General features: G+C 39.6%; 1 pseudogene; it reads right to left on the reverse strand.

Annotated features, from left to right (window-relative positions):
* Window positions 1–8,846: 8,846 nt before the first annotated feature.
* On the reverse strand, window positions 8,847–9,152 carry LOC110139164 (large ribosomal subunit protein eL36-like; annotated as a pseudogene).
* Between the last annotated feature and the right edge of the window lie 292 nt (window positions 9,153–9,444).

Consider the following 9,444-nt stretch of genomic DNA (forward strand, 5'->3'; position numbering starts at 1 on the left):
AGCAACAGTTAAGGAAACTGGGGACTTGGAAGAAGGGAGGCATTGTGATAACCTCTGAATGATTGTGAGTGTGTGATTGCTGACTGAATGGAGTGAAAGAAATTTTTCTTTTGGAAATTGCAAAACCAATTCTTTTTGCATATGCAATTAAAAACTACTAGCTTGTTAAAAAGCCTGCCTAGGGAAAAGCTTGAAGTTAACCCTTTCCATGTCCTTGAAATACACAGCCCACTTTGCCTGAGACCTCAGCCTTGGGCAAATTAGAACTTCAAGCAAAGAAAAAACAAGGGTATCAAAGAGATATTTTAAATCTCAAACAGAAAACTATAAGATCTCTGTCTGTCTGTCTGGATTTATGTATGTCTCAGTGTATGTCTTTTTTTCTGATAATATTGTTAAAGTTGTAAATGAGTTCTAATTTAATTGGCCCCAAAATGTAAGCACTTACATGGCAAACAATTTTAAATACAAGAAAAGTTAACCTAAATGAATTTCAGATTCACATGAACTGGGAAATATTCAATATTAAATATCTAGTCTTAATGTTTGTTCGCTAATCTAATAAGGAAAATAGGATGTATGTTTTTAATAAAAAAAAAGGTATAAAAAATAAAATTACATTTTATGAAGGGAAAAGAAAGTAGGTCTGACTTACAGGTGGCTGTTACAAAAAGTGATTAGAAGGTTTGTGAAAAGTGAACCCTGAAAAAAAATTATTGTGTATGGTTAAGATTGACTGAGTTTAAAATATGTTTAATTAAGTTTACCTAAACGAGTTTAAAGTAAGCTGGTGCAAAAACTTGAATTTGGCCTTTCTCTCTGTTAAGAGGACATACTTTCTTCAGATGCTGAACTGCTTTTAATAATAGATTTAAGTTTCTTTACCTGTTAATTAATCTGTTCTATATTTACCTTTGAAATCTTTGTTAACTTTGGCTAAGTGAATAACTATTATTTCACAGTAACTTATATGATCCTACCTGACTGAGTGTTATAAACCCTTTTGACATTTATTGACAAAACTTTCTAAATAGCTTGACTTCTAGCTAACTTTGGGATGCTTCAGAGAGCCCCAGAGACATTCCAAAAAGCTATTAAGCTACCTTGGTTCATTGGACATATTAAATTACATGAGAATTACTCTTAAAGGGGTGATAAATCTTGATGTTACTAATATAGATATCCTAAAATTATGTAAAATTCATATAGATCTTATATGCCCAGATAAAATATGGTTAATTATAATTCTAGTTATCATATTAAAGTATTACATATCACAACAATGACAAGATTTCTTTGTCAGTTGCAATAGAATCAGATTTTAAACATGCCTTCTATGGTTTTGCTCTCATGCCTTTAGAAGAATATTGCTAGTTCAAGCTTTATGGAAAAGACTTTCTAAGATTAAACAGATAAACAAATTTTGTTATTAACAGTAAGCTGGCACCAGACTGGAATTTGGTCTTCTCTCTGTTTAGAGAACAAAGTTTTCTTAGAATGCAGCTTTCAGTAACAGATTATGAATTTCTTTGCCTTTAAGCGATTTGTATTTGTTTTTAAAATCTTTTTACTACTTTGGTAAAGTAAATAAACATTATTTAAGATTATGGTACATGTAGATAAAGTCATTCTGCTTCTACGAAAAATAACCCCTCATGGTTAGACTTTTGCTATCCTGATGTCCTTTTAAAACATGCCAATAGTCTGCTTCTAAATCAGGAAATTAAAAATGGATAAACAACAGCTAAAGATCAAAGAGCCAGGGCTATGGGAAATCCAAGATGGCTGCTTGGTTTTTCTCAGCTCCCTGACAGACCTCATTTTTATTTGATGGTTTAAAGCCTTCCCTGGCTACAGTGTTAATACCCTCACAGTGAGTTTTCCAAAAAAGAAAAAATCATGTTTCATTGAATATTAAGTACTAGTTTTGTTAATTAAGGTCTGTGCTTACTAAGACTCACTTCTGAGAAAATTCCTTGTTATATTATATTGCTAAAAGATTTAATTACGTTATTAAAAGGATACTCTAAGATTGTTTCTAAAGCTTATCGCAGTAGCCAGTCTTTGGATAAGGGTCAGATGCTCCATGATGTACAACCAGGAGATGAACACTTGTCTATAATCATTTAACTGAGTCAGATGACCTGGGGTATACCAGGCTATACCCGATGAAAGTTCTTGACTTAAATTCTTGCTCGTGACCTTACTAATATCTGCTGGCTATATTATTTTCTATGTAGTGCCGGGGTCCAGCCCCAGCAGGATCCAGGGGAACCCTCAGGATGAACGGCGTCGGCGAGAGAAGACAGACAGACACACACACACACACAAGTTGAGTAGAAGAGGTAGCTTCTTTTTTTATTTTTAGGATAGCTCAGTTTTTATAGAATGAATGTTACCTCCCCCTTAAGTCACCACATATTACATCAGATACTGGTTTATGCTTCCGTCAATATTTTTTTCCCCATGTTTTTCCCCTAAGCATTCATCTAGAACATTTCCGATTACAGGGTTTATACTTAAATATCCTGTACATAATCTTCTTGCCTCAATGGCCTAACATTCTCACTCTAACAAAAACAATGTTTCATAAATCTTAGGTATAGTGTAAATTCTTTGGACAATAAAACAATACATGGGAAGGGTTACAGTAACATGTTTGACATTTCTAAAAATAGTACCATGAGAAAAACCTGATATTTTTCTTTACCTGAAACCACAAAATCTCAATTTACAATGATTAACTATTAAACAGCAAAAACACCTCTAAAGCAGCAAAACACCTCTATTAATAGTAAAATAATGGCAGTAAAGACGGTTAATATAAATCTTCTATTAAAATCTTATATACCCCATTTTCTAATTTTACAAAATACCCATAATATCCCATATTGTTTAAAGAAAGGGAAGCAATGAACAAGTAGCAGCAAGGAAATAGCAATAGTGAAAACCCTTTCAACCAAGGAGAAAGTAAACTAAAGCAGTATATCTACTTCTAAATCTAAATGCCTCTACTCTTTTCTATTCTAGAACATTATAATCTTTTAAGCAAGCAGCCAAACTATACCTGTGGCCTTTTCTTTTATGACTTGATGTTTATGGTCGTGTCCTGAGCCAGAGCAATCTTAAGCATTTCCAATAAGGCTTGGACTTTTCCAGTGAGGCCTTATTACTATATATTATAATTTCCAAAAATTAATAGAAAGCCCAACAACAGGAAGACAAAAGGAAGAAAGGGACATACCAGGACCCTGGGACAATCTTGAGGGGAAGAGCTGCCTTGCAGGTTCCTTTCTTGTCCTGGCAGCTCCCAACAATGTAGCTTGTTTTGGAAGATTATTTCTTACATTACCAAATGTGTGACTAAGCCTGTAATAAAATGCTAATATGCAGTTCCTTATGAGATCAATAATTGTAATAATGTAACACTAGATATGAGAAGAAGGAACAAGAGGAAATATTTTCCTAGACCAAGAGGCTAGTAAGACAGGTATGCTCCAGAGACGTTTGCTATTTACAAGGCCTGGTCTAGTGACAACACATTGAGTGGCCTGTCAATGGAATCTTTGTTAGACCTGGGAATGAGCCTTCCCAACACCGTGGGACACAATGACTATGAAATGCCCCCAAAACAAGGTCAAATATGTGGCTATGAAGGAGCCCTGCTGACTGGAATTTGGCTCTTGCCAGCTGCCTCTACAAAGATTAAATCAAGATCACTACAACATGCTGACTTTCAACACCCCCTTGAAAGGAGTTCAGGGTGGAGACAAAAAAATAAGGCGCTCTGTGCTCTAGGAAAAACCTGGAAAAACAAGCCTTCGGATAGTCAGAGGTTTTCAGGTAAAGATTTTATAAGTCCAAATTCTTGCATCTTCTCATACTTAGAGAAACACTAATGTCATGAACCAATGTCTGGACCTGGTTCTCCTGGCTAGCTCCACAACAGCTTTCCTACTTCTATTAATCTATCTTTAAGTTTCTTGTTAAGTTTGTTTCTTCAGGTAGTAGTATGACAAGAATATCCCCCAGCCAACACCCAGACAATGCTGAAACAATCTGCCTTATCATTCTGTGGACTGTCATCTCCTCCAAAAATGTACGCCGAGGTCCTCAGGCTATTCTCCTTTAGAGATCCTATAAGGGAGACCTTTCCCAGTGATAGAAAAGCTCAAGGGAGACCACCACCAACTAGCTGACCTGGAAATGTCCCAACACCTCCAGGCCCTGGAAAAAGTCTTCTGTCATAGCACCGGATAAACCTTAGAAAGGACATCCATTCCTTTGGGAAATTAGGTTCATCCCTATCAGCCAGGAGATGTAGTATGGGTTAAAGATTAGGGAAAAAAAAACCAAAACCACTTCAGCTAGTTTGGACAGACCCTCACACCGTTGTCCTGGCAATCCCTACCGTTATTAGAGATATAGGTGTCCTCCCTTGTATTCACCACTCCAGAGTCAAGAAGGCAGCATCTTCCTGTGATGCGGACACCTGGAAAGCAGGTTGGGACCCCAAAAACCTCCTCAAGTTCCAGTTCCAAAGACAACGGCCCTCACCCACAAAGGATGCTGAGCCCTGCTCTAGTCACTCCAGAAGCTGACTAGTCAATGCACAGCAGAAGCTTGAAGATTCTTCAGCTTTACTGCAGACACACTCCAGCAGCTGGCTGGTCAACGCATGGCGGAAGCTTGAGGATCTGGCTACCAAAATATCCATGGATTTTCATTGTCAACCCTGGCCTGTATCCCTAATTGATATTACTGCTATACTCTTCATTACAGGATCAGCTAGACTCCCTGGCTGAGGTGGTTTTACAGAATAGGAGAGGGCTAGACCTAGTGACAGCTGAAAAGGGAGGACTCTGCCTCTTCTTTAATGAAGATTGCTGCTAAAGTAAACCAATCAGGAATAGTCAGGGACATAGCCCAACAGCTAAGGGAACAAATCATAAAAAGAGAGAGAAACTAGCTAATTCCTGGGGTAACTGGAACAATATCTGGAGCTGGGCATCATGGCTTCTCCCTTAACTGGTCCTCTCTTCATGTTCTTTAGGGTGCTCTTGTTTGGCCCTTGTATTCTCAATGCTATTATCCAGTTCATAACCTCTTGAATTGAATCCATAATATTACAAATGGTAACAGCTCCATATAGCCCCCTAAACGATGGGGAGCTCTGAATGTCCTACCAAAACATGAGACGATACTTTCTACAATGAGTGATAAAAGCATCAAGATGGGGGAATGAAGAGGAAAAGTTAAAATTTTACATAACCTCCTGCTCCTTCTGCCTCTAACTCAGCTTGCTGTTTATAAAGTCTGGATCACGTAGCTCACATAATCTCAGAAAGTGGGGACTCACAATACTAGGAACTGAAGCTTATCTCCCTCACCCTTGTCCTGCTCTTTGCAATTGCCCAGCACCTGCAAACCCACTTAATCATGCCTGTCCATGTATAAAATCTCTGCAAGCCCTTTGCTCAGGGCTCAGAGCTTAGAGTGTTAACTCCTCTGGGCCCGCTGGCGTAATAAACCTGAGTTCTCCAACTCTCCGAGTATGATGCTTGGTTTCTCAAGTACTGGTTTCTGCAACAGGAGGAGAAGTGGACAACAGAGGATAGGGTGGTTGGATGGCATCACCAACTCATGGACATGAGTTTTGGCAAACTCTGGGAGATGATGAAGGACAGGGAAGCCTGGCATGGTGCAGTCCATGGGGTCACAAAGAGCCAGACACAACTGAGCATCTGAACAACAGGATGCCAATGCCCACTGTATGTGCTCCAGACTTTGCTCAGTCCTCTGACTCATCCTCACACCCAGAAGAGGTGCGGAGGGACCCAGCACTTATACCAAGGCTGAAGTTGGTTGAAGACTCAGTCCTGAAGGGAAATTGTGAAAACAGTCACCACTCAGGGTCATTGTTCACAAGCATGGTGGCTTCACAGATTAAATTGCTTCCATTTTATGCTAATTTTTTTTTTTTGTAATTTACAAAGCAAAGAAGTGAGCTTTTATGCTTTTAAGGCAAATTTGGACAGGGGAAGAGGGGGTTGGGCTCTTTATTATAGCCTCCTAAGCAAGGACATCTGGCCCCATTACTTCATGGCAAATAGAGGGAGAAAAGGTGGAAGTGGTGACAGATTTCCTATTCTTGAGCTCTAAAGTCACTGCGGATGGTGATGGCAACCATGAAATCAGATGTTTGTTTCTTGGCAGGAAAGCTATGACAAATGTAGACAGCGTGTTGAAAAGCAGAGACATTACTCTGCTGACAAATGTCAGTATAGTCAAGTCTACAGTCTTCCCAGTGGCCACGTATAGCTGTGAGAGCCGGACAGTAAAGAAGGGGAGTGCCGAAGAATTAATGCCTTCAAACTGGTATTGGAGAAAAGTCTTGAGAATCCCTTGCTGTCCTGAGACAGCAAGGAGATCTAACCCGTCGATCTTAAGGGAAATCAGCTCTAAATACTCATTGGAAGGACTGATGCTGAAGCTGAAACTCAAGTATTCGGGTCATCTGATGCAAACAGTTGACCCATTGGAAAAGTCCCTGATGCTGGGAAAGTTTGAGGGCAGAAGGAGAAGAGGGTGTCAGAAGATGAGAGGGATGGATGGCATCACCAATGCAATGGACTTGGGCAAACTTCGGGAGATGGTGAGGACAGAGAGGGCTGGCATACTGCAGTCCATGGGGTCTCAAAGAGTCAGACACGACTGAAGCGACTTATTGTGCAGGCACACAAGCAAGATGTACACCCTTGGAACAAGAAAAACCACAGGCAACACACACATAGCCAAAAGTGGACATTCATAAACACATTTAGACCCAGAACAAGTGACCCTCCAGGAAAGTTCGTCTTTGATTTCTAGGGAAGTCATCTGTGGAGGATAGAATATTTAAACATGATAGAGAATGAAAGTGGAAGATTTTGATTATTTGACAATGTCAGCCACATCAAAAACATAGAAAAATATTTAAAGACAAAATCAAAATTTTCTTTTCCAGTGCTTAAAGTTGTATCTATAATTTTAAGTTTTTAAAGAACAAAAAATGTTTCTGAACATGAAAGGGGAAAGAATGCATTGTTTCAGTATAGGGAAGACCTTTTTAAACATGTTAAAATAAAGAAGCAATATAAGAAAAGAGTGATAAATTCATTTACATAATTTTTTTTTGGTCATACCCTATGGCATGTGGGATAATTGTTCCTGGATTAGAAGTTCTAACTACTGAACTGCCAGAGAAGTCCTCTACACAACATTTGTAAACTATGAAAAATTTCTTGACTGAAAAAATGTACAACCTAAAAGTTAACAATTGTATTGTATTTGGTGACTTCCTGAGGACTTATCCTGGGAAGCAGCCTCTCAGATAGCTCTGAAGTATTGTTTCAAAGATGTAAGGCAGCAGCGAGGATACACAGGAGTTTTTGCAACAAAAACCAGGTAGTAGAATTAAAGAAAACTAATTAAAGAAAACCAGACATCTCAAGTTAGTACTTTTCTATGTACGTGAAGATGCAAGAGTCTAGGCTCAGTCAAAGTATTCCTTTTATGCACACCTTAATTTCTAGCACTGGTATCCTGCTTTTCTCCATCCTGAATTTCTTCATGGTGAACAATCCTGGGCAGCTGCAGCGGCTGAGGCCTTGACGGCTACAACATCCATCATTTACTGAAATATTCTTCATTCCCTTAATGAAGGGTTGTTGTTCAGTCACTAAGTTGTATCTGACTTTGCATTCCCCATGGACTGCAGCATGCCAGGCTTCCCTGTCCTTTACTATCTCTCAGAGTTTGCTCAAATGCACGTTCATTGAGTCGGTGATGCCATCAAACCATTTCATCCTCTGTTGCCCCCTTCTCCTTTCGCCCTCAATCTTTCCCAGCATCAGGGTCTTTTCCTGTGAGTCTGCTCTTGGCATCAGGTGGCCAAAGTATTGGAGTTTAGCTTCAGCATCAGTCCTTTCAATGAATACTCAGGATTGATTTTCTTCAGGATTGATTTGTTTGATCTCCTTTCTGTCCAAGGGACTCTCAAGAGTCTTCTGCAGCACCACAGTTTAAAAGCATCAATTCTTCAGCACTTTCTTTACAGACCAACTCTCACATTCCTGCATAACTACTGGAAAAACCATATCTTTATTTATGGATCATAAATAAATAAATAAATCTAAATAAATATAAATAAGGATATAGACAATTCACAAGAAATAAATATTAAATGATTTTTTTTTTCATTTTTGAACACCTTTTCCTGAAATTAAATTCATTTACCAGATAATTCAATCATATCAAGTGTAAAATTTCATGGTTTTTTAGTATATTCCCAAAGTTATGATTCTATTATCATAATCAATTTTAGAACATTTTCATTACCCCCAAAAGACACTCTGCACCCCTTCGTCATCACCCCTCAATCTTCCTATCCCCCAGCTCCAGGCAATAACTAATCTACTTTCTGTCTTCACAGATTTGCCTCTTTGGGACGTTTCATATGTAGCACTGCTGCTGATTGCCTTAGTCATGCCCAACTCTTCATTACCCTATGTACTGTAGCCTACCAGGCTCCTTTGTCAATGAGAAGCCTGCACATTTCAATTAGAGAGTAGCCTCTGCTCACTGCTACTAGAAAAGATTTGTACTGCTCACTGCTACCTACAACAATGAAGACCCAGTGCAGAGAGGAAAAAAAAAATTGAGAGAGATAGTTCCTCAAGCTTTATTCTTCTTTTTCAGTATTGTCTTGGCTGTTTTGGATCCCTTATTTTTGTATGCAAATTTTATTATTATTATTTTTTTTCCCGAATTTTTGGGAAGATTTATTGTGAACAGAGGGGAAGGGCTCAGTCCTTGGCTGCCGCTTTCCTCATGGCGGCCAAGACTTTGCTCAGCTCCTTTCTTTTCCTTTTCGCGCAGATATGTGTCCCCACCCTTTTCTTGATGAACTTAGGGCCCGCTTGTCCTTCGAGACCTTGAGCAGCTCCATGGCTCGCCGCTCGTAAGGGGCGAAGCCACACTTCCCGGATCATGTCCCGCACGAACTTGCTGTGTCTGGTGAGACGCCGGTGGCGGCGGCTGTGCCTCGGCTTGTTCTTGGTCACCTTGTGACCCTTGTTGAGGCCCAGGGCCGTGGGGTAGCGCAGAACCATGGCTGTTGTTCTATAAGGCTGCCGCGGCAGAAGCTGTACACAAATTTTAGAATCAGCTTGTCAAATTATGCAAAAAAAGTCATCGGGATTTTGATAAGGGTTGCATTGAATCTGTATATCAATTTGGAGAGTACTGCTGTCTCTTGACTCATTGGAAAAGACCCTGATGCTTGGAGGGACTGGGGGCAGGAGGAGAAGGGGGTGACAGAGGATGAGATGGCTGGGTGGCATCACTGACTCATGGGCATGAGTTTGAGTAAACTCCAGGAGTTTGTGATGGACAGGGAGGCCT

This window comes from Odocoileus virginianus, chromosome 31 (genome assembly GCF_023699985.2).
Source record: "Odocoileus virginianus isolate 20LAN1187 ecotype Illinois chromosome 31, Ovbor_1.2, whole genome shotgun sequence".
NCBI classification, from domain to species: Eukaryota; Metazoa; Chordata; class Mammalia; order Artiodactyla; family Cervidae; genus Odocoileus; species Odocoileus virginianus.